The sequence below is a fragment of the Salmo trutta genome, chromosome 3, assembly GCF_901001165.1.
Source record: "Salmo trutta chromosome 3, fSalTru1.1, whole genome shotgun sequence".
NCBI lineage: Eukaryota > Metazoa > Chordata > Actinopteri > Salmoniformes > Salmonidae > Salmo > Salmo trutta.
The window spans coordinates 37,621,244-37,646,373 of record NC_042959.1 but is presented as its reverse complement, the minus strand read 5'-3'; the positions used below and the strand labels follow the sequence as shown (position 1 = coordinate 37,646,373).

At 44.8% G+C, this 25,130-nt stretch overlaps 1 protein-coding gene across 2 annotated transcripts in view; it reads right to left on the bottom strand.

Annotated features, from left to right (window-relative positions):
- The window catches only part of slit3 (slit homolog 3 (Drosophila)), a 199,660-nt gene that overhangs the window by 152,086 nt on the left and 22,444 nt on the right, over positions 1-25,130 (bottom strand). The window lies entirely within an intron of this gene.

Genomic DNA, 25,130 nt, shown 5'->3' with positions numbered 1-25,130 from the left:
ATTGTTGCAGATACAACACTTTATTCTCTCTGTCCAGCAAACACTGAACAAGCCAGATGCTATTTTAAGGCAGTCTGACAAACCTCCAAAGTTGATTTCCAAACTGTATCAAGGGTTGATAAACGCTTTTCCCGATGACACAAAACACATAAAACAAAACTGTGAGGAAGTCCTGGGAGATGCTAGTGATGATGATGAATGGATACAGATATTTGAGAATGCCCAGTCATGTTCATATACAATGCATTCGGAAAGTGTTCAGACCCCATTCCTTTTTCCACATTTTAAAACATTACAGCCATATTCTAAAATAGATTAATTAATAATGTGTCCTCATCAATCTACATACAATATCCCATAATGACAAAGCGAAAATAGGTTTTTTTAAAATTTTTGCAAAGGTATTAAAATTAAAAACTGAAATACCTTATTTACACAAATCTAAGTAAAGGATGGATTAAGAATATGTACATATAAATATATGGATGAGCAATGACCGACCGCCATAGGCAAGATGCAATAGATGGTATAAAATACAGTATATATTTACATATGGGATGAGTAATGCAAGAAATGTAAACATCATTATTAAAGTGGCATTAATAAAGTGACAAGTGATCCATTTGTTAGAGTGGCCAATGATTTCAAGTCTGTATGTAGGCAGCAGCCTCTCTGTGTTAGTGATGGCTGTTTAACAGTCAGATGGCCTTGAGATTGAAGCTATTTTTCAGTCTCTCGGTCCCAGCTTTGATGCACCTGTACTGACCTCGCCTTCTGGATTGTAACGGGGTGAACAGGTAGTGGCTCGGGTGGTTGTTGTCCTTGATGATCTTTTTGGCCTTCCTGTAACATCGGGTGCTGTAGGTGTCCTGGAGGGCAGGTAGTTTGCCCCCAGTGATGCTTTGTGCAGATCACACCACCCTCTGGAGAGCAATGCGGTTGTGAGCGGAGCAGTTGCCGTACCAGGACGTGATACAGCCCGACAGGATGCTCTCAATTGTGCATCTGTAAAAGTTTGTGAGGGTTTTAGAAGACAAGCCAAATTTCTTCAGCCTCCTGAGGTTGAAGAGGCACTTTTGCGCCTTCTTCACCACACTGTCTATGTGGGTGGACCATTTCAGTTTGTCCGTGATGTGTACGCTGAGGAACTTAAAACTTTTTCGAAATTGAGCTCAAGTGCATCCTGTTTCCATTGATCATCCTTGAGATGTTTCTACAACTTGATTGGAGTCCACCTGTGATAAATTGAACAGATTGGACATATTTTGAAAGGCAACACCTGTCTGTATAAGGTCCCACTGTCGATAGTGCATGTCAGAGCAAAAACCAAGCCATGAGGTCGAAAGAATTGTCTGTAGAGCTCCGAGACAGGATTGTGTTGTGGCACAGATCTGGCTAAAGGTACCAAAACATGTCTGCAGCAGTAAAGGTCCCCAAGAACACAGTGGCCTCCATCATTCTTAAATGGAAGAAGTTTGGATCCACCAAGACTCTTCCTAGAGCTGGCCGACTGGCCAAACTGAGCAATCGGGGGAGAAGGGCCTTGGTCAGGGAGGTGACCAAGAACCCAATGGTCCCTCTGACAGAGCTCAAATCAAATCAAAATGTATTTGTCATGTGCCCTGAATACAACAGGTGTAGACCTTACAGTGAAATGCTTACTTACTAACCAACAGTGCAATTTTTAAGTAAAAAATAGGTATTAGGTGAACAATAGATAAGTAAAGAAATAAAAAACAACAGTAAAAAGACAGTGAATAATAACAGTAGCGAGGCTATAACAGTAGTGAGGCAAAATACAGGCACCGGTTAGTCAGGCTAATTGAGGTAGTATGTACATGTAGGTATGGTTAAAGTGACTACGCGTATATGATAAACAGAGAGTAGCAGAAGCGTAAAAGAGGGGTTGGCGGGTGGTGAGTGGCGGGACACAATGCAGATAGTCCGGATAGCCAATGAGCGGGGGCACCGGTTAGTCGGGCTAATTGAGTAGCATGTACATGTAGGTATGGTTAAAGTGATTATGCATATATGATAAACAGAGAGTAGCAGCAGCGTAAAAATAGGGGTTGGGGGGTGGGACACACAATGCAAATAGTCCGTGTAGCCATTTGATTACCTGTTCAGGAGTCTTATGGCTTGGGGGTAAAAGCTGTTGAGAAGCCTTTGGTCCTAGACTTGGTGCTCCGATACCGCCAGTTCCTCTGTGGAGATGGGAGAACCTTCCAGAAGGACAACCATCTCTGCAGCACTCTACTAATCAGGCCTTTACGGTAAAGTGGCCAAACGGAAGCCACTCCTCAGTAAAAGGCACATGACAGCCCGCTTGGAGTTTGACAAAAAGGACCTTAAGGATTCTCAGACCATGAGAAACAAGATTCTCTGGTGTGATGAAACCAAAATTGAACTCTTTGGCCTGAATGCCAAGCGCCACGTCTAGAGGAAACCTGGCACAATCTCTACGGTGAAGCATGGAGGTGGCAGCATTACGCTGTGGGGATGTTATTCAGCGGCAGGGACTGGGAGACTAGTCAGGATCGAGGGAAAGATGAACGGGGCATAGTACAGAGAGATGCTTGAGGAAAACCTGCTCCAGAGCGCTCAGGACCTCAGACTGGGGTGAAGGTTCACATTCCAACAGGACAACGACACTAAGCACACAGCCAACACAACGTAGGAGTGGATTCGAGACAAGTCTCTGAATGTCCTTGAGTGGCCCAGCCAGAGCCCGGACTTGAACTCGATCAAACATCTCTGCAGAGACCAGAAAATAGCTGTGCAGCGACGCTCCCCATCCAACCTGACATAAGTTGAGAGGGTCTGCAGAGAAGAATGGGAGAAACTCCCCAAATACAGGTGTGCCAAGCTTGTAGCGTCATACCCAGGAAAACTGTAATCACTGCCAAAGGTGTTTCAACAAAGTACTGAGTGAAGGGTCTCAATATTTTAGTAAATTTGATATGAACCTGTTTTTACTTTGTCATTATGGGGTATTGTGTGTAGATTGATGAGGGGGGGGAAAACGATATAATCATTTTTAGAATAAGGCTGTAATGTAACAAAATGTGGAAAAAGTAAAGGGGTCGGATACAGTGGTTCCTCCTTTAAAAGTTGTGAGCTTACGCTGTGGGATTTAGAGGTAATTTGTGGTTTAGGACGGTACCCTGTGTCACCACTTCATTGCTCCAGGACAGCGCCAGCGGGAGTTAGAGCACTGATTATGCTTTTGGGTCCTACTGTCCTAATTGTTACGGGTCCTAATGAATGGGCGACATAAACCTAAACAGAAACTGATAATTGTGCACGACTTCAGTGTTACTTACTAAAACTGTTGTTACACTAAGGTTTTTATTGTTTTATTTTGTTAGGATTATTTTTGCTCTTACTGTAGTACTGTAGGCCACTCCCGACCAGTCACGTTGTACAGCGCGTGAGTGGTGCAACAGTCTAAGACACTGCATAGCAGTGCAAGCTCTGTTGCTACAGATGCTGGTTCAATACCCATGCTGGCCTCGACTGGGAGACCGATGAGATGACTGTAGGTTTTTGGTTTTTCTCCCTCTAAAAACAGAAATAAATAATTATAAATAACAAACTGGCTTTATTTACAAATTTGTAACAATGTCTCACCCCATGTTCAAGAATGGCCTTATTCTTGCTCATTTTACGTTATATGAAAATGAAATCATCTCCAAAATATTTAAGGGGCATTGCACTAATAAGCATCTCCAATCCAAAATTAAATCTAGAATTGGCTTTCTATTTCGCAACAAAGCCTCCTTCACTCATGGTGCCAAACATACCCTTGTAAAACTTACTATCCTACTAATCCTTGACTACGGCGATGTCATTTACAAAATAGTCTCCAACACTCTACTCAGCAAATTGGATGCAGTCTATCACAGTGCCATCCGTTTGTCACCAAAGCCCCATATACTACCCACCATTGTGACCTGTATGCTCTCGTTGGTCCTCGCTACATATTCGTCGCCAAAACCAATGGCTCCAGGTCATCTATAAGTCTTTGCTAGGTAAAGCTCCACATTATCTCAGCTCACTGGTCACCATAGCAACACCCACCCGTAGCACTCGCTCCAGCAGGTATATTTCACTGGTCATCCCCAAAGCCAACATCTCCCTCTCTAACTTTAAGCATCAGCTGTCAGAGCAGCTTACCGATCGCTGCAGCTGTACACAGCCCATCTGTAAATAGCCCATCCAATCAACTACCTACCTCATCCCCATATTTGTTTTTGTTTTTCTGCTCTTTTGCACACCAGTATTTCTACTTGCACATCCTCATCTGCACATCTATCACTCCAGTGTTAATTGCTAAATTGTAATTACTTTGCCACTATGGCCTATTTATTGCCTTACCTCCTTACTTCATTTGCACACACTGTATTCAGACTTTTCTATTGTGTTATTGACTGTATGTTTGTTTATCCCATGTGTAACTCTGCGTTGTTGTTTTTGTCGAGCTGCTTTGCTTAATCTTGGCCAGGTCGCAGTTGTAAATGAGAACCTGTTTTCAACTGGCCTACCTGGTTAAATAAAGGTGAAATAAAAAATAAAAAATGACTAGGGAATCGTTCCCGCTGTTCTTAGTGCCGGTCTGCACGTTCAAACTAAAACAATGCAACTAATAATAGCATCTTTACGCTTTCATTAATAAAATAATTATAAAAATACTCTTTCAAAATGCCGATGTTAATTTAGTTATGGATCCATAACGAATTACTATGGGAATAAATATCACTGATTTACAAGGGCAACCTTACTCCTTCCTCCCCGTTGGTGAATTGAACCCCAGTCTCCCACAGGACACTGGATTCTTTAGCTAAATAGCGAAGGTCGAGAGCCATGCGTCCTCCGAAACACAACCCAACCAAGCCGCACTGCTTCTTGACACAATGCCCATCCAACCCGGAAGCCAGCTGCACCAATGTGTTGGAGGAAACGCCGTACACCTGGCGACCTGGTCAGCGTGCACTGCGCCTGGCCCGCCACAGGTGTCGCTACTCCCTAACCCGGACGACGCTGGGCCAAAACAGCAGTACAGTATTTCTTCATCAACATCTTTATGCTTTCGTTAATAAAATAATGATAAAAATACTCTTTCAAAATGCTGATGATTATTTAGTTATGGATCCATAATAAATTACTATGGGAATAAATATCAGTGAATTACATAAATATTGGAAAAAAAGTTGTCTAATGAAGGTAAACAAATTGCTGCTTACTGGAAAATACTCTTTCAAACACACGGTCAAGTTGTACAGCGCCATTATGGCTATTAGCAGGGCTATGTTTTGGCCTTTATGGGCAGCGCACAATTGGCCCAGCATTTCTCTCCCTCTAAAAACAGAAATAAATGTTTTGGCCTTTACAAATATTATTTTGGCCTTTATTCAGATTACAATCGCTCTCTTTCGTTTTCTTGAAAACAAAATAACCTCCAAACTATCATTATATATTATCAAGTTCATGACACAGTCATATAGCGGCACCTACATAAAGCTGAGTGACTCACTCCTTTATGGCTTTGGATCAAAATAAGTAAATACCAACATTCTTTCTGATAGTCTTTAGTAAAGAAATGTTTTGGCTATCCTGACCTGGACACCATGTACAGTAATGTACAGTAAGCCCATGTACAGCATGTACAGTAAGCCCATTATGGACTATTAGCAGGACAATATACCTTTACCAACACCTCTTGGTATTTTGATACTTTGTGGATGGGGGCTCCGGAGTGGATGGGGGCTCCCGCAGTGCAAAAATGCATTGCTACAGATGCAGGTTCGAAACCTGTGCCGGCCCCCACCGGGAGACCCATGAAGTGGTTTTTGGTTTTAATTTATAATCCTCCAATCCTCAATATGTAATTATTGGCGGAGAGTTACGTCAATGAAAAAAATATGTTTAGATATACTGTAGGCCTACCATAAGAGAAATTAGTATTGGTTACACTCCAATTAAGGTGTGGAAATGTTATGCCCCTTAGATATTAATTTAGAATCCTCCAATCCTCTTACACTGTAGCCTACTCCCGACCATCACTTTGTACAGCGCAATATTTTCCATTCCATCCTAACGGAAACCCTGAGGGTTTCGTTTTTCATTTTTTATCAGAATAGAAACACCATAATATTAATCATAGTAATTAAGGCAAATTTCTTAAAATCAATCCCATGCACTATGTTATTACAAAAAAGGTTTTAAATTCTCTAGTAATGCAAATATGGGAGACTATCAAATGCTTCTCAAAGTTGCCCTCTGGTGGTCAAACTAGCACTAACTTGCATTAACGTAAAAAACAGCTGACAATTAAATAACGTGCCGTAGAATGCTACAGCAGCCCGCAAGGTGTGCTGCAGTATGACACAACTTATAAAGAAGGAGCCTGTCACGTTCGTCATATGGATTAGACCAAAATGGAGCGGGAATGTGTATACTCATCTTCTTTTATTGAGAAGGAACGTGAACACTGAACAAAATAACAAACACCGACGAAGACAGTCCTGTAAGGAAACACGCTATACACGGAACAACTACCCACAAACACAGTGACAAAAATCCCTACTTAAATATGACCTCCAATTAGAAGCAACGAAGAACAGCTGCTTCTAATTGAAGGCCAAACCAAAAACCCTGAACATAGAAATAGACTAAATAGACACAGACATAGAAATATTCTAACATTGAACATTGCCCAAAAAACCCCGAAACACACTAAACAAACACCCCCTGCCATGCCCTGACCAAACTACAATAACAAACAACCCCTTTTACTGGTCAGGACATGACAGAGCCACTGTACTTTCCGAATGCACTGTAATCTCAGTCATAAATTACTGCAGTTTAAGACAATCCATAGAACGTACTATATGCCAGTGAAACCAATTAATCCCAAAGGTGTTCGATGGGGTTGAGGTCAGGGCTCTGTGCAAGCCAGTCAAGTTCTTCCACACCGATCTCGAAAAACCATTTCTGTATGGACCTCACTTTGTACACGGGGGCATTGTCATGCTGAAACAGGATAGGGCCTTCCCCAAACTGTTGCCACAAAGTTAGAAGCACAGAATATTCTACAATGTCATTGTATGCTGTAGCTTTAAGATTTCCCTTCACTGGAACTAAGGGGCCTAGCACGAACCATGAAAAACAGCCCAAGACCATTATTCCTCCTCCACCAAACTTTACAGTTGGCACTATGCATTCGGGCAGGTAGCATTCTCCTTGCATCTGCCAAACCCAGATGCGTCTGTCGGACTGCCAGATAGTGAAGCGTGATTCATCACACCAGAGAACGCATTTCCACTGCTCCAGAGTCCAATGGCGGTGAACTATACACCACTCCAGGCGATGCTTGGCATTGCGTATGGTGATCTTAGGCTTGTGTGCGGCTGCTCGGCCATGAAAACCCATTTCATGAAGCTGCAGACAAATAGTTATCGTGCTGACGTTGCTTCCAGAGGCAGTTTGGAACTCGGTAGTGAGTGTTGCAACTGAGGACAGAGGATTTTTACATGCTACGTGCTTCAGCACTCAGCGGTCCCGTTCTGTGAGCTTGTGAGGCCTACCACTTTGTGGCTGAGCCGTTGTTGCTCCTAGACATTTCCACTTCAAAATAACAGCACTTACAGTTGACAACTTACTTTTGATTTCTTTGGGTACTATCTGATGCCCCATGTACTGAATTTGTTATTCGATGCGTTTGTATGGGCTAAAAGCAGTAAGGCCAAATTACATTTTTCATTGAATACATTTTTTATAAATATTTGTTTATATTTCAAGGGGTCTTAAAATTCTAAATCAAATAGCTAAATGATCCTTGGTGTGACCTTCTTAAAACTATTCCATAGAGCTTGTTAAAAGTATAAAGACAAGGAAAATTTTTCAGCTGTTCAAAAAATATTGCTATGCTATTCAAATTTTTACTGTAAGAATGTTGGCTGAACGTGACTATTCTGTTTACACGGCCCTGCTTAGAGGAGGTATTTGGTATCTTATTAGGATCCCCATTAGCTGTTGCAAAAGCAGCAGCTACTCTTCCTGGGTTCCACACAAAACATGACATAATACAGAACATTAATAGACAGCTCAAGGACAGAACTACATCAATTTCGGACGAGTTTTGTGCGGTCGAGACGTGACAAGTTTGCAAGTTTACATTCCAGTAGATGTGTAAGCGAGGGTATTTTTGCGAAAAGTCTAGTAAGTGTGAAGACCCTCTTAGAGTGCTAGAGAAGAAAACATTTGTGATTTACAACTCTGTTGATTGTTTACTCAAACTGGCTAACGGGCCACATTTCACTGATAGTGCAAATGTTTATTTCAGACTGAAGATCTTTGTCACTCGCTACGCAAGAGCATGTACCAACAAATGATGTTAGCCGCATTCCCTTGGAATTGGAACGGTGATGGCTGTTAAATCATATACGAAAGCCATCTAAATTGGTATTTGACACTCCATTTGACTACAGAGGACTGAAGGGATGTTTTGTGAAATCTTGGGGACTTGTAATTATATATACCCTGATATGACTTTGATGACAGGAACGTAAGTAGTCTGGTCTCCGAGGACATACCGAGGGTACGTCCCAAACTGCACCGTATTCCCTATATATTGCACTACTTTTGACCAGAGCTCTATGCGCCCTGGTCAAAAATAGTGCACTGTAAAGGGAATAGGGTGCCAGACTCACTACGCCAGACTCACTTGGCCGCAGACGCAAAGCTGCTTGGGGCCCTCTGGTAGGTCGGTCTCAAGTCGCTGGCTCTTCCAGGAATCTGGAGCGTTAATGAATGTCATAATTAGAATCAGAAAGCATTTTGCTGCTCAGCTATGTTCAGAATCCAAGGCATTACACCATGTAATTTGACTTGTTTATCCCCACTAAGCCTGGCATCTGCCCTCTGTGGCTTTCCAGTTCTGAGTCAACGGAGAAGGACGTCTCTCTCTCTCTCTTGTGTTGCCAGCACATGCTGTGACGTCAGCGATTGAACCGCATTCCTCTCTCGCCTTCTCAGATCTCAGCTCAGCAGACACAGCCTGTTTCCCGTCTTTCTGTGCATACTGTTGGATCGAGAACTCCCGGTGTGAAGATGGATTCATGTGACTGGCACGGGTGCAAGGAGAGAGGGAGGGAAGGAGGAATGGAGGGATCTCCCCGTCTGGGTTTGGGAAGGCCGGCCCATGCCAAGACTAGCAGCCTCAGGATCCCATGGGAATCCAGGCAGAAAATAGCAGAGATTAAATAATCCTGGTTTACAGCTTCCTCGAGTCTTAGACGGGGAGAGACCAGAAAACCTCTGTTTTCCACATCGCTGTCAGCCTCACTCTCGACACGTCGTTAAACCACCATGTCTACCAGACCAGTCCAGTCTGACTGCTAGCCATATGTCCAGCCTGTCACACGAAGGAAGGGTTAATCAATCTGGCCTGTAGTAATGGCCAAACCTGGAAGCAAATCAGATGCACACGCATTAACAGGGTGATCGACGGGGTCTCGGTGGTCACTGGTGGCTGCAATCAAGCTTCCATTCCTGGTCTCTCACTGGAAGAGCACCCAGTCGACTAGATGGCCTGGAACATAAAGGGTTAATTTGGGTAGCCACTACAGGAAGTGACAAAGCCTCCTGGGTTGCTGTGAGGCCCAACAGAGATGAGCAGCATGCGCCCCCAACTGACCACAAAGTCCCACTAAGCCCAAATGGGCCTCAACTGGAGAAAATCACCCCAGCAATTATCAATACTTAGACTATTCTCTAAACAGAAATAATGGATTGTGGTTAATGGTGTTTATTTCTCTATGGGGGTCAGAGGAGCCAGATGAAGAGAAAACTCTTTAGTGGTTCTGGGGTCAGTGCTGATTAGCTGGGCCCGTAGCACAGCCACGTTTCGCTACCACGCACCTTTAAAGACACATGGACCATGCACTGTACGGATCAGTTCCCCTGCTAGAGGAGGTCCTGTCTACACACACACACACACACACACACACACACACACACACACACACACACACACACACCCACACACACACACACACACACACACACACACTGCAGCCATGACAGTGCCCAAACACCTTTCATAAAACAGTATGACCACATGAGCCGCTCATGCCTGTGAACTCACGTTTAGCAGGCTTAATAATAGCGCATCAAAGGGACACTCATCAACTTCACATGTTCCGCGATGCGACTCTGAGCTGATGCAAACCTCCCAAAAATGTGAGAAATGCTAAATATGCCAAAGCCCATTGAGAAAAGAGGCTGTGAGGAGAACTGTATATTCCCCCCCCATCCCGTCCCCCAGCGCAGCACATGTCAAATTCATCTCTGGCGAACACCTCTGGGATTACAGCCAAAGACAAACACACAGACAGATTTACCCTCTGATTTGCCTCACGTTATAAATATTTAGGCCGGGATGTGGAGCGACATGCGTGATGGCTGGGTCAGGGGACACCCTGTCAGAGGGAGGGGGGGGTGGCAAGCGGGGGAGGGGGGGGGGGCAGGCGGGCGGGCGAGGAGGGGTGGCAGGCGGGCGAGGGGGGGATGAGCGGAGCTACATGCTCTCCTCACCCAACAGCTACTCAACACCAGGCAGCACCCAATAAAAGCCAGACACAGGGCCTCCCCTGGGGGGTGCACATCCCTCAAAGGAAGAGAATGCAGGACAGTGAGAGGGAAGATGGAGAGGAGGAGAGCAGGGAGGTAACGTTATGTAGTTAGCTGACTGACCCACTTTTGGTACAGGTTCATCTCATCATATGGATCTCTCTCTCTCTGGCTCTCCTTCTCTCTCTCTCTCCTTCTCTCTCTCTCGCTTCACCTATCTCTCTGTCTCTCCTCTCTCTCTCGCTTCTTCTATCTCTCTCTCTCTCTGTCTCTCCTTCTCTCTCTGTCTCTCCTTCTCTCTCTCTCTCGCTTCTCCTCTCTCTCTCTGTCTCTCCTCTCTCTCTCTCGCTTCTCCTATCTCTCTCTGCCTCTCTCTCTCCTTCTCTCTCTTTCTCTCTCTCTTGCTTCTATCTCTCTCTGTCTCTCCTTCTCTCTCTCTCGTTCTTGCTTCTATCTCTCTCTCATCACTTTCTGTCCGTTTCTCTTCTTCATTGTGGGATCTCAGTGTGAGATGGAGGGATACAGACGTTAGTCTGGGGTAGTCTCAGTCTACCCGTCTACTTTGTGTGTCAGGCACTGTCATGTCACGGTCCGTTTGCTCCCACCCCCGTGTCTCTTCCAATTACCCCTCCCAAACACACAGGCTATGTCCCAAAGGGCTCGCTATTTAGTGAACTACTTTTGACCAGGGCCCTTAGGGAGAGCTCATAGGTCTTGTGTCAAAAGTAGTGCACTATATAGGGAATATGGTGCCATTTGGAATGAAGGCAGAGCCAGGCAGCCCTCTGCACTGCGGTCACTAACTGTCTCACAGCGAGAAAGTTCCCCACCACGGCTAAGAGGGGTATTAAATACAGCTTGAAGACCTATTTTCTTAGGTTTTGTAAGGTTACCAGTGCTGTCACAGGCACGATCGGAGACAGCGATTGTGTGTCCCAAATATCACTTTATTCCCTTTAAAGTGCATTGCTTACTCTTGACTAAGGCCCATAGGTAGTTCACTACAGGAAATAGAGTGACATTTAGAACACAACCAGAGACTCACTTTCCACTTCACTTTGCTCTTTGCCATTGTGATTAATAGAAGTAAATAAAGACATCCACAATAATACAGATGGATGATGGAAAAACGGAATAATTGTGGTCCCCACGGGTGCCATGTGAAGTAGGAGGACAGGACACTAAGCCGAGCACAGAGCGGAGACAGAGGATGACCTCCTCAGAGGGTTGTTGTTGCTGCAGATGCCCCCCCACCATGTTCCTGGAGCCAGTGGCAACCTAGCAGGATGTTTTTCTCATTAGCTCCATGCAGCTATCCAACATGAGGCGCTGTCTCTCTGTGAGTAAGACATGTTACTAAAGTGGACGTGGCGCTGGCCTGAGGCATCACATGGGGATGTGTTGTTGTATTTTCAGCTCTCTTCCCTTCCTCTCTATCTCTCTGAATCATGTTCAATGTGTTCATCTTAAAGAAACATAATATCTTTATTATACTGAGCCTGGAAGAACAAAACTGAACAGGTATGGTCATTTCATTCAGTAGAATGATCTCATCCTTCGGCTTCACAGCGAACCGAACCACATGAAAAGCCTGGCAGTTAGGATTAGCCTCTTGACGCTCAGACAGGTTTATTTTCCTTCCCTTTCACAGTGTTCCTTGTCCGTGTTGTTTGTATATTACTCCAAGCTTCTGGTGATAACGATTCCCACCACCAATATCTAGCAGTGTTTTTCCTCTGCCTGTTTTCGTTCCTGGAAATGATGTGAAGTGGGCTGCTTTTGTGACCTGTGTTATAATAAACGACCAATTGTTTGTGGGACTGTCTGTCTTAGTTTCTGTCTTAGTGTCTGTCTGTCTTAGTGTATGCCTGTATGTCGTAATGTCTGTCTGTCTTAGTGTCTGTCTGTCTTAGTGTCTGTCTGTCTTAGTGTCTGTCTGTCTTGGTTTCTGTCAGTCTGTCTGTCTGTCTTAGTGAATGTCTGTCTGTCTGTCTGTCTCTGGTCTGTCACCCCTAGTGGTCCGCACATCATTACAGCATGCTGCCGGCTCTGAGGGAGAGGAGAAGAAAAGAAGGAGAAAGGAGGAACTTACAGTGTGAAGCCCGCAGAACTTCACTCAGACCACTCACTCACTCAGGGAAAAATCGGTCCACCAACCAAGTGCTCATTTAGTTTTCCCATAGTGCTCTAAATCCATCTGCAATCTGCTCAGGGTCATCGGCTGAGGGAGAGATTGACAGCAGAGCCCAGACTAGATTGCTGATTTGACATACTTTACCAATAGAAAAGCAGAGGAAAAAAATCTAAAATGGAAGGTAGGGGAACCATGATCCAACTCTACTGGCTCCTATAAGGCTAAAGACTGAGGGAAGAGAACATAACATATTGCAGCAAGCTTCCCTACACACATATTTAAACTGCCACAGTTTCCAGGCTGTTTCTATAGAAAAGAAGAGCCATGCATATTCAGCGAGTAGACTGTAAGCAGACAGCCAGATCCCTTTAGTGTGTAATAATTCACCGCCCCGGTTAGCGAGTTCAACCAAACAACAACTCACAACATGGAGGACGAAGCATCTGCAATGAATGCACACGCACAGCACAGACTAGAACCGCTGGGGCTGACTGTTCAAAGACACTCTCACGCGGCGATAAAAGAAACACACAACACAGTGGAACATAAATCAACTCATTCTCTCCGAGTAACTCTATGAATCCCAGCAGCATCCCACTGTCGCTTGCGGGACACAGTCACTATGGCGGCGGACACACATTGCTATAGATCATAAAAGGCAGCCGTAATTAGCTAACTGACAATTGTCCCCTGGTAATAAAACCGAGGGCTCCGTGGAGCAGTGTGAATGAGCTGAGCTGAGCCCACTGAGGCTTGAAGCCTTGCTGCTTTCTCGTTAAAGTGACCATAGCACCCGGCCCTGCATGCCGTCTCCATCCAATAAACCAAGTCCTCTTTAATGACAGTGCCACCGCCACCGCTCGTCCCCGTCTGAGGTGACCTGGACTGTGTCCCAAATGGCACCGATAGGGCCCTGGTCAAAAGCAGTGCACTGTATAGGGATTAGGGTGCCAGTTGAGACACACACTGTTTACCATGGTCACCGACTCACTGGCCCATCATCATCACCTCTTTGCTGTGGTGACTGGTGACAACTGCACAACTGTTGCCACCCAACCGAATGGCGTAAAACCAACCTAAAAGGGGATGATGTTTCGAGGCGAGAGTGATTCCCAGTCCGACCACAGGAGGCCTGTCACAGGAGGCCTGTGGCGTAGGAAGGATGGCTAAAACGTAGCGAGCGGCTGACACTTCTGCCTAGTAAACATTTATGTCTGGGTGAGCGTTGATGCGTGTACCAAGATGCTGACAAAACCGACAGGCCTGTTTGTCCGACGCAAATTCGGATGTTCCGGTAAACATTGCACCCCGCGGCAAATGTGCTGGTTGTCAGAATTCTTTATCAACCTTGTGCGAAGGGCATCGACAAGCGGAGCGGGGCAGAGTCCAGTAGAAGCAGAGAGGCAGGCAGGATGTTGGCTGAGATTTTATATTTCTTTGTTTGTTTTCTCTCCCCTGTGCCTGGATGCACATTGCATAAGCAAAAAGCACATTCCAGCTCAGCTCTGTGCTTAGTTCACACTTGCAAAAACAAACCCACCTCCTGCCAATGGTTCCCATAAGGTCGCAGTTGACGGGGGAGGTCTTGCAGCACGTAGCTTAAGCCTTGGAAGAATTCTCAGCCTAAACAAAGCTAAAGCCCTCGTATATGACTTTCTGATTTTTACATACACAATCCCCCATAATGCCTTTCAAAGTGTACAGGGGTACCAAGCGAGGAAATGAAGGTTGTTTTAATGTCTCATGTAACATTTGCCCCGCCCGATCCTACTTCCTCAACAGCTTGAGTAAATATGAGTATAAAAATATTTTTAATTGGCTTAAATGCACACTGTATTTACTGGAAACATGTTTAAATCCGGTGTCACTATTCATGTGCCTATCTCTCTCTCTCTAGTGGATGATCAGTGTGACTCTGATATAGACTCTGGACTGCGGCTAAAGACTATAGACAGTACAGAAACAGTTGGACAGCATAACAGTTGACTTTAGCTACTGAGGTTCACCTGCCATAGGTGGAAATGAGACGTATGAGCTGAGAAATTGAGTGAGATTGACACAGAGAGAGTGAGAAAAAGAGAGCGTGCGAGAGAGAGAAAAAGACAGAGAGAGAGAGAGAGAGAGAGAGAGAAAGAGAAAGGAAAGGAAGTGGAAGTGGGTATTACATTCGTTCTGCCCTTTTGAAACATGTGCAGCCCATTTAAATCCAATTATTATCTCTGCTGGTCGTCATGGGAACCACCTGTGATAAACACCCCGGTGGATAATAGCCCCAAACTATTTCCCGAATTACAGGCACCCTCAATCAACGTAGGGCATTAGGCCTCTTTCCCTCTATCCCTGGGTCCGCGAGAGAGACAGAAAGACAGACAGAAAGATACTGTATCTGATGGGGGTGTGTGTGGGTGTGTGGCTGGGGGGGGGGGGGGGGGGGCAGGCTGTTTGACAGACAGACTGGCCAAGAAGGCAGTCTTCATAACCTCTCACTGGAGAGCCACTGACAGCCTGGTGATCCCCCTAAACATTTACTGGGATCAGGAGAGTGTGACAGCAGCATCGACGAATCAAATCCATGAATTTGACCTTGATGATAATATATGGTTGAATCAGCTCTTCTGACTGTATATTTTGGTGGCGGTGCTATTTTTACTGTAAGAAAAACAGCCAGTGTCTGAGTGAAAAGTGTGAGTAGTTTCGGTGGCGGTGCGGCCCCTCTCCTCCCCTATGGAAGCTAATCCCTTAATGGAGCCTAAGCACCAGACATTACAGCCCCTTCTCTGCACTTACACATTATGGACGTCTTATACAACCTTTATGCCCATATTGAAACAGTCAGTCACCCCTGCAACCCACTGTAGGCCTACCAGTATTTAACCCTTTCCCCTACCATGTGCTTAGGGTTATGTTCGTTATTGTAAAAAGAAAAGGCCCTTATTACCTACAGTACCTATAAGTTACAATGTGTATTACCTACTGTACGTATAAGTTACAATGTGTATTACCTACAGTACCTATAAGTTGCTATGTGTATTACCTACAGTACCTAGAAGTTCCAATGTGTATTACCTACAGTACCTATAAGTTACAATGTGTATTACCTACAGTACCTATAAGTTACAATGTGTATTACCTACAGTACCTATAAGTTACAATGTGTATTACCTACAGTACCTATAATTTACAATGTGTATTACCTACTGTACATATAATGTAAAATGTGTATTATCTCCAGTACCTATAAGTTACAATGTGTATTACCTACAGTACCTATAAGTAAAAATCTGCAATGCTACTGAGACATTGAGAGTAAGTAGTTCAGTGGGTTCAGTGAAATGGGTCAGTAGAGGTAAGGACTGAGTGCAGGACAGGAGGGAGAGAAGAAAGACAGGGGCAACCCCAGAGGGACACGGACATGGGTAGATTACACAGAGCCAGCCAGCCAGTCGGCAGGGCAAGGCGGTCCTCAGGGCAAGCAGCCCTCCTCGCGGCCTGCAGCTCTCCTCTCCTCACGGCCAGGAAAAACCATCCAGTAAAACCCATCCTCTCTGACCCACACACTGTAAAACACGACTCCCATTCCATACACTCTCTCCTTTCCTCTCCGAGTCCCACGGATGAGAAACCACCCCTGCAAATGGCCTGTTTCCACCCAGACTGGAAAACCACTAGCTATTAGATCAGAGATCTCCTTCATGCTACTACATAGCTGTTGTGTGTGTGCGTGTGTATGTGTTTGTATGTGTGTGTGTGCAAACATGAGTGCGTGCGTGTGTTGAGAGAGAGCGAGAGAGAGAGAGAGAGAGAGAGAGAGAGAGAGAGAGAGAAGTAAAGTAAGAGAGAGTATGTATGCCTGTCTTTGTGTATGCATGTCTGTGTAATTGTGTACCAAAGACATCTGTGTCTGCAATTACGAGAGCGATAAAGATTGTGAGGTTCATTTGTAGCAATCAGACTTTGCTAAAACAAAATAAATCACCAGCCTAGGCTTTAGGAGCTGCTAGTGACCCAAGAGACCTCCCAATCCCCCTTCTCCCCTCCCTCTCCCCCTCTCTCTGCCTATGCCTATAGACGGAGCGTATGCCTCTCAGAAAGGCTGTGTGTGTGACATAGGCCAGCTCCAGGATTGCAGTAAAGTTTCCAGCAGCAGCACACATGGGGGCCGGCACGCTCCTTGTCTGCAGAACTAACAGAGTCCCCAGAAGCAGAAACAGCAGTATACAGCACTGGGTGGCTGTGCAGGCCCCACACCATGCAGGGAGATTTATATGTGCCTCAGTCCCATCCGATCCCTACTGTAAATAATGCCGTAAAATTGCTCCCCTGATCCACTGTCTGTCATCTTAACAGTATACTGTACATATTCTGTGGTGTCTCAATATATCTCAATATATTTCCTGAAATATATATACTCAACATATGAATGACTATATACACCATATATACAAAAGTATGTGGACACCCCTTCAAATGAGGGGTTTCGGCTATTTCCGCCACACCGGTTGCTGACAGGTGTATAAAATTAAGCAAACAGCCATGCAATCTCTATAGACAAACATTGGCAGTAGAATGGCCTTACTGTAGAGCTCAGTGAGTTTCAACGTGGTACTATCATAGGATGCCACCTTTCCAACAAGTCAGTTCGTCAAATTTCTGCCCTGCTAGAGCTGCCCTGGTGCTGTTATTGTGAAGTGGAAAAGTCTAGGAGCAACAACGGCTCAGCCGCGAAGTGGTAGACCACACAAGCATAGTGCGTAAAAATCGTCTGTCCTCGGTTGCAACACTCACTACCAAATTCCAAATTGCTTCTGGAAGCAACATCAGTACAATAACTGTTAGTCAGCAGTTTCATGAAATGGGTTTTCACGGCCGAGCAGCCGCACACAAGCCTAAGATCACCATGCACAATGCCAAGTGTCGGCTGGACTGGTGTAAAGCTCGCTACCATTGGACTCTGGAGCAGTGGAAACCCGCTCTCTGGAGTGATGAATCACGCTTCACCATCTGGCAGTCTGACAGACGAACCTGGGTTTGGGCGGATGCCAGGAGAACATTGCCTGCCCGAATGCATAGTGTCAACTGTAAAGTTTGGTGGAGGAGGAATAATGGTCTGGAGCTGTTTTTCATGGTTCGGGCTAGCCCCCTTAGTTCCAGTGAAGTGAAATCTTAATGTTACAGCATACAATGACATTCTAGACAATTCTTCCAACTTTGTGGCAACAGTTTGGGAAAGACCCTTTCCTGTTTTTTTTCAGCATGACAATACTCCCGTGCACAACGCGAGGTCCATACATAAATGGTTTGTCGAGATCGGTGTGGAAGAACTTGACTGACCTGCACAGAGCCCTGACCTCAACCCCATCGAACACCTTTGGGATGAATTAGAACGCAGACTGCAAGCCAGGCCTAATCGACCAACATCACTGCCCAACCTCACTAATGCTCTTGTGGCTGAATGGAAGCAAGTCTCCGCAGCAGTGTTCCAACATCTAGTGGAAAACATTCACAGAAGAGTGGAGGCTGTTATAGCAGGAAAGGGACGGACCAACTCCACATTAATGCCCATGATTTTGGAATGAGATGTTCAACGAGCAGGTGTCCACATACTTTTGGTCGTGTAGTGTATATCTTAATCTTTTCAATCTGTCTTGAATATCTTATGAGGAAACATAACAATTGTGTTCTTAAAAAACCCAGACCTGAGCAGCCAGTTTTAAAAGCCCCTCAAGAAAAATAAAGCTACAATTCAAAACAGGGTTGATTATTTTTCCTCTGCTCGGTAAGAAAAGCAGTCAACAAAAGGTCCTTTCTCTTCTGCTCGTGACACGGAGGATATCTCAGCTCTTCCTGGTCCAAGTTTCCAAAGACACAGCTGTTTTTAATTACACTTCACATGTAAACCTTAATTGTGATTAAACAAACATTGTGTGAGTGCTGTTGGCTGCTAAGAAAGCTCATCCATAGCCTGTAGCTTACAAAATTGAAATAGGTCAGGGGAAGGTATTAACAGTAACAAAATATGCAGTTTAAAAGCTACGTCCTATTGCATGTTTCCTTACCTTTATTTGGACATTCAATTGCTACCACATGTTTCTTTGCTATTTTAGTACACACCACATACATATACATTATTTGCTCTATAAAATAGACAGCCAACTCCCGACAACATTTCATAGCCTCTCACCCTCTAGCTGGTAACTTTAGAGTGGTAAGGTGTTGCTGCCGGTAACTTAAAGACATGTTGGCTGCCAAAGCGCGTGCACACAAACACAATTCGAATAAAGTTCCCCAGCAAACATTCCTTCCTCTGCTCCTCGCAGGGTCGATAAATGCTGAGGTGAGACAAAGCTGTTGGGATGCCAGATTTCACGTTGCCATTTATTCATTCCTTCTGTCAGCAGAAATAAAAACGATCATGCAGGCAGCATCCCCCAGTGGGAATTGCTTCGGGTCTGTGTTCGACCTGCCTAGATTGAGCTTCGAATTTCCAGATACTTGACAAGGTTAAGTACCTACTGGCAATGACATATCGTCTCTGGCTGGAAACAGCAGGGGGGCGGCAGAGAGCGAGAGTGAGAGACAGAGAGTAGTAATTGACAGATCTCCCATTGGAGCATAATTGGCTATATTAAGTTTCACTGTTTGATCTTGTCCTGTGGGACCGCCCACCAAGCCAACAGCTCCCACTCAGAACACTGCATACTAACCAAAAACACAAAACGTCACTACCTCCCATGCCGACAGGACAGCAACCCCCTGCAACAGTCCAGCAAGACAACCATGCTGAAATGGAATGGAGACTAGAGCACCCTGCTGCAGCGGAGATAAACCAGACAAGGCATCTGCTGATCATAATGAAAAAAAATGCATGAATTCTTTCTTTGTTATTATCAGAAATACATTTTTGGAAATGCAACCTATTATCATTATGAGTTCTGGTTTAGATAAGCGACCCAGTAAAGGGTTAAAGTTAACTCATTTAAATATATGTAGCCTCAAAAACAAAGTTCATGAGATTAGTAATTTGCTAATCTTAGATAATATAAATATATTAGCCATTTCTGAGGCTCACTTAGACAGCACGTTTGATGATACAGCAGTAAGAATACAAGGATATATCATCTATGGAAAAGACAGGAATGTCTACGGGGGAGGTGTTGCTGTATATATTCAGAGACATATTTCTGTAATGCTCCGAGAGGCAAATTAAGTAGAAGTGCTGTGGTTGCAGGTTCACCTGCCTCATCTGAAGCCTCTTCTTTTTGGGGGCTGCTATAGGCCACCAAGTGCAAACTGTCAGTACCTGGAGAATATGTGTGTGATGCACTGGTGTAACGCAGTTTCTCTGGCCCCCCCCCCCCCCCCTCCCCCCCACCGCAAGGTCGGCGTTTGCCCCCCCTCCCCCTAAAATAAAATAAAAATCGAATGTGTCAGCCAGACAGCCACTCACAAAGTATAGACTGCCAATCGCTGTCCATGGTGCTGGAATTGCAACATGTCTATACAGCTGCATGCCTATCGAATCGATGACAGGCTTTCTGTGGTGCCAGGGCATGTACAGCAACGTTTTAACTAATTGATAAATGCTTATGGGTAGGCCTATTTGGTTGTCATTTCCTCTAACGCTTCACAAAGCTATGCCCCAGGGTTGTCAAACTGACTCCACGGAGGGCCTAGTGTCTGCAGGTTTGGGGTTTTTCCCTTTCAAATAAGACCTAGACAACCAGGTGAGGAGAGTTCTTTACTAATCGGTGACCTTAATTCATCTATCAAGTACAAGAGAGGAGTGAAAACCTGCAGACACTCAGCCGTCCGGGGAATGAATTGGACCCGTGCTATACACGGTGTCACAAAGCATCCATTATTAGACTGCTGGCTGGTGGCAATAATGTAATTACTTGTTCAGTAATAAAAGTCGGAAATTCAAACATGGCAGATTGTAAAATGTATTTCTGATGCAACAACATACTAATCGGCTACCAATAGATTTATGCAACAGTCCTATATAGGCTACCGGAACCTGCATGACATGAGCCGTCCCAGTGCTCTCTCCGAGCTTGGATTGAAATTTGTTGTGCATAAAAAACATTCTATTAATGCCAAATAATACAGTCAGTCCACCCTCAAAACACTAGCATACTAGGGATTGTTTCATTATGCAGTGTACTATCTATAGCTATATACCAGATTTAGCTGCCATTTATAAACTGTTTATAAAAATTACACATCAAATAGCCTAACAATGAGGGAAAAAGTAGTCAGCTTGAGGATAAATTCAGCCACTATTTATTGTTGAACTCGGCGGATTTTGTCTGGCTAATAGCCTACACAAATGGCCTGCAATATTCACGGTAAATTAAATGAAATCCAACTTGAGAGACTCCCCTGGTCTCTTGGAGTCCTCCTTTTTTTGTGTGAAAATGTTTTCACCACGGCCTGTAGGTCCAGGTTGCGGGCCCAACTGTTTTCTATACTGAGTATTGCCAACCCAGACAGTCTTTCCTGAGACATTGTGAATTACATGCCCATTGCGCTGCACACAATTTAAACTTAGTGTGGAATGATATAAACTTAGTCAAGATATACCAGAGATAAGGGACTGTTCATACTGCAACCAAACAACTCAAAAGCCAGTTCACCAGCATGAAGGAAATCGCAAACCTCTTTTTTGTTGTTGTTCAAGCCCTCAAAAACTGTTGTCCGCTAAAGATGATAATCTGTTTGCATCTGCCAATTTATTAGCTGTTCAGTATATAGACGGCCTGTCCCCAGAGCTTCCTATACAGTTAATATCTTTCCGTAACGTGTTGATGCCGGCAATTAAAGACAATGACAGGCTCAATTAAGGATGTCACAGAACTGCTTTATTTTGAAGCACCACTCCCTTCTGCCCAGTTTCCCTGATGTTGCTACGGCAATCAAGCTGTTTTTACTATACCTGTCGCTTCTGCGGAGAGATTATTTTCTAAACTAAAACTCATAAAGAACTACCTAATAAGCATTAGGCTCTCGGATTGATAAGCGCTTTTGAACACCTGAGCAAGCTCCACTCATTGCACCCTCATAGCCTTGACCGCGGTATTTGTTCACCGATATCCCCTCATACTTTCAATCAAGTTGAATTGTTTATTTTTCAAGGCCTGGGGCACTTTTTCAGTCAGATTCCTGAAGCCCAAGAAATAAACACTTAGCTTCCTAGTACATATGGAAATGAAAAATGTTTATTAATGACTTTTTTATAAATACATTTGCAAAAATGTCTTTGTCATTATGGGCTATTGTGTGTAGGTTGATTAGGGGGGAAAAACAATGTAATACTTTTTTGGAATAAGGCTGGAAAAAGTCAAGGGGTCTAAATACTTTCTGAAGGCACTGTATATATGAAAAGTGTGTAAATAGTATTTTTGTTGTCTCTTTCCAATATATGTAATTTTATTATTATTACATTAAATTCAAAGTAAAAAATATCTTGTGTTGTTCTTATCTATAACGGTTCTATACTTTGTCATGCATTTCTATGTTTTATGTGGACCCCAGGAAGAGTAGCTGCTGCATGTGCAGTAGCTAATGGGGATCCTAATAAATTAAACTAAACAAAACAAAAAGTTCTGTATCTACCAACAAGCTGTGCCCCGTCCGGTTCTCAGTGGCTCAGAAGCAGAGCTCCAATGTCTTTGTAGCTTGTATTTATCTAAATATGTCTTTGGAGTAAATCACAAAGCTGTCTGGCCTCCAGAAACTGGCTGAGTGCAGCCCTATTTTGGAAGACATTTGGCTTGCATTCTGGGAGAGCTTCATTTCTCTGAAAACAATCAGAGGACCCAATGGCTGAGCTGCGTGCCAGGGCTCCATGGTTTATGCATTCGGGACGTATTGAATTATTAGGCAGATATCGCAGGCAGGAGGAGCATTGTGGTCAGGCAGTACACAGCCACACAGCTTGTTTGCCAGCTTAAGAGCTTTAAAGAGAAACACTGATACGGGGTGCTACAGTAGTCTACATGCATGTCTGTTCTGCAGGCCTTGGTTTAAAGCACACAGAGAAGAAGACTAGGAAAAAGCTCAATCTGCCGCTTCTGTGTGTTCGCTAAATCAGTTCCTCGTCCAACAGGCGTGAGAAACGAAATGCGGGGGAGAGTTACTTGTTTCTAGCAAATATGGAGTCCCGCGAAAACCAAACGAACCGGAACTGGAGCCAAAGTGATGGGAAAACAACAGAACGATTCCTGACGCGATAACAAACTGTGGGCAAACGATAGCAGTGTTTGGAAGGGGCTGGGGGGGAGGTGGTTGGGAGTACGGAGTGGGGATGTAGCTGGCCCACGCCCAGCCTCTGGCACCGAGCAGGCGTCCAACTACTTCTTCTTCTGGCAGAATCAATCACAATGAGTTTCTGAGGAGTAGTGAGACTTACATTACCACCACTACACTGCTGGCCATAGCATTCAGACAGGCTAACTACTCTACTCACTAATGGATAATTGCTCACCAAGATTAAAGAGAGGACTCTCAATTGACTAGAGGGGTGGGGGATAAGAAAACGTTGTGCATTACGCTCTCCATGCGCACCAATCACATGCAACCTGAGCAGGCCTTTGGCAGGGAGTGGTTGAGTCCCATGGGTATTGTTGGCTGAAATATCCTGCGTTCAAACACCACAACATGGGGGCCTGACGACCGACCAGCCAGTCAGGAGGAAGTGGAGTTAATATGGGGGGGCCTAATCCCAGTCACCATTAATAAACAGGAGCAGGCATCTTCATGGCCTCCCTCTAATTCTTCATTTGCTTTCCGTTAGCCATCAGGTTGAAGACATCTAGAGGGGCAGTCAGTGAATAGGAGGAGGAGGATAGAGATACAGAGAGAGAGAGAGCAGAGAGAGAAATAGAAAGAGAGGGACAGAAATCCCCTGCTAGATAGAGAGCTATCCTTGCAGAGAGAGAGAGAGAGAGAGAGAGAGAGAGAGAGAGAGAGAGAGAGAGAGAGAGAGAGAGATTGAGAGAGAAAGAGAGGCCCCTGCTTCCTTGGCCCACACAGACAGTGCTCTGCAGAGCGGAGCTGCAGTCTCAGCCCTGTAACTCTAACCGCATTCCTTCCAAGCAGAGTGGGCCTGCACAGGGAACGCTGACCACAAACGCCCCAGCCAGCAGCCCAGTGGCTCCATCATGATCATCCACGATCCATGATCCATCCCACCGACCCAGGCCAGGCATAGGGTAGCCTCCCTCCCCCAACCCTAACCTCAACCAATCCACCAACTCTGGGGCACCAGGCTCCAGCCCCAGCCCTCCTACCCCACCACCACCACCACAACCCTCACTGTCCCTGGCCCCATCAGCCAATACCTGAGCCTGCCTGTGGATGTAGCTGTGAGGCAGTCTGCTCGGTCACCCCTGTCTCCAGCTCATCTATTATGCATTTGTTTGCATGATGGCACATTCACATCAAAGTCCCCCGGACCGACGGGACAGACCATCTTTCTTTTCTTTTCACTTCCTCTCCCTCGGTCTTGACTCTTGCAGCTAAGTTAATGGATGCAGCCATTACCTTTCTCTGACCTGACCCAAAGCAGAAGAATGTTTCCTGGAACGCTGGCTAGTGCGAAGGGAGAGGGCAAGGGCAGGACTCACATCAAATAAACCTGTTGGACTGTGATGCGCTGCGTATGCTTTCTACAGCTGCCTCAGTCTGGCCGGCCCGAGTAAGGTTTTTAATACCAGGGTTAGGGGTTAGGCAATTCATATCACACTAACATTACAGATAATAACCAAGTATGACAGGGAGAGGTTATGAACCCCTCGTAAACCACCTCTCTCTCCGACCAGATTAGGAGAGCCTTCATTACAGGATAGTTTAGACATAGCAAAACGTCACCGGATAAAGAACTCAAAAGAACTTTGGGGGAAACTTCAGACACTATAATTTACATTTGCTGACGGTAAAAGGATAAGAACAGAGAGATTTACAGTATTCGCTTTGGACTTTGTCCATTCTTTCCACTCCTTATAAACTGTCTGGGATTGTAAAGAATGCCTTATTAACCTCTGATAAATAAAATAAAAAATACAAAATTCATTGCCAATAATGCTTTTATGGTGGAGCAGCATAGGAAGGAGAGGATATTAAACTGTCATTCTCAACAAGTGTTTCTGAGACAGCATCGATAGCTCAGAGGAGAAACACAAACTGCTGTTCAATTGGCAGCAGAGAGTCTCATTTCTTTAAACAGAGCCATGACTGCTGTCGTCAGACGCGGATCAAGTCATCACCGCTACATGAAGCCGCACAGTGTGAACAAATAGGCCGCGAATTCATCTCTGGAGTAATCTCCAGAACAATGAAGGGAACAAGGACATTTTGAAAGAGA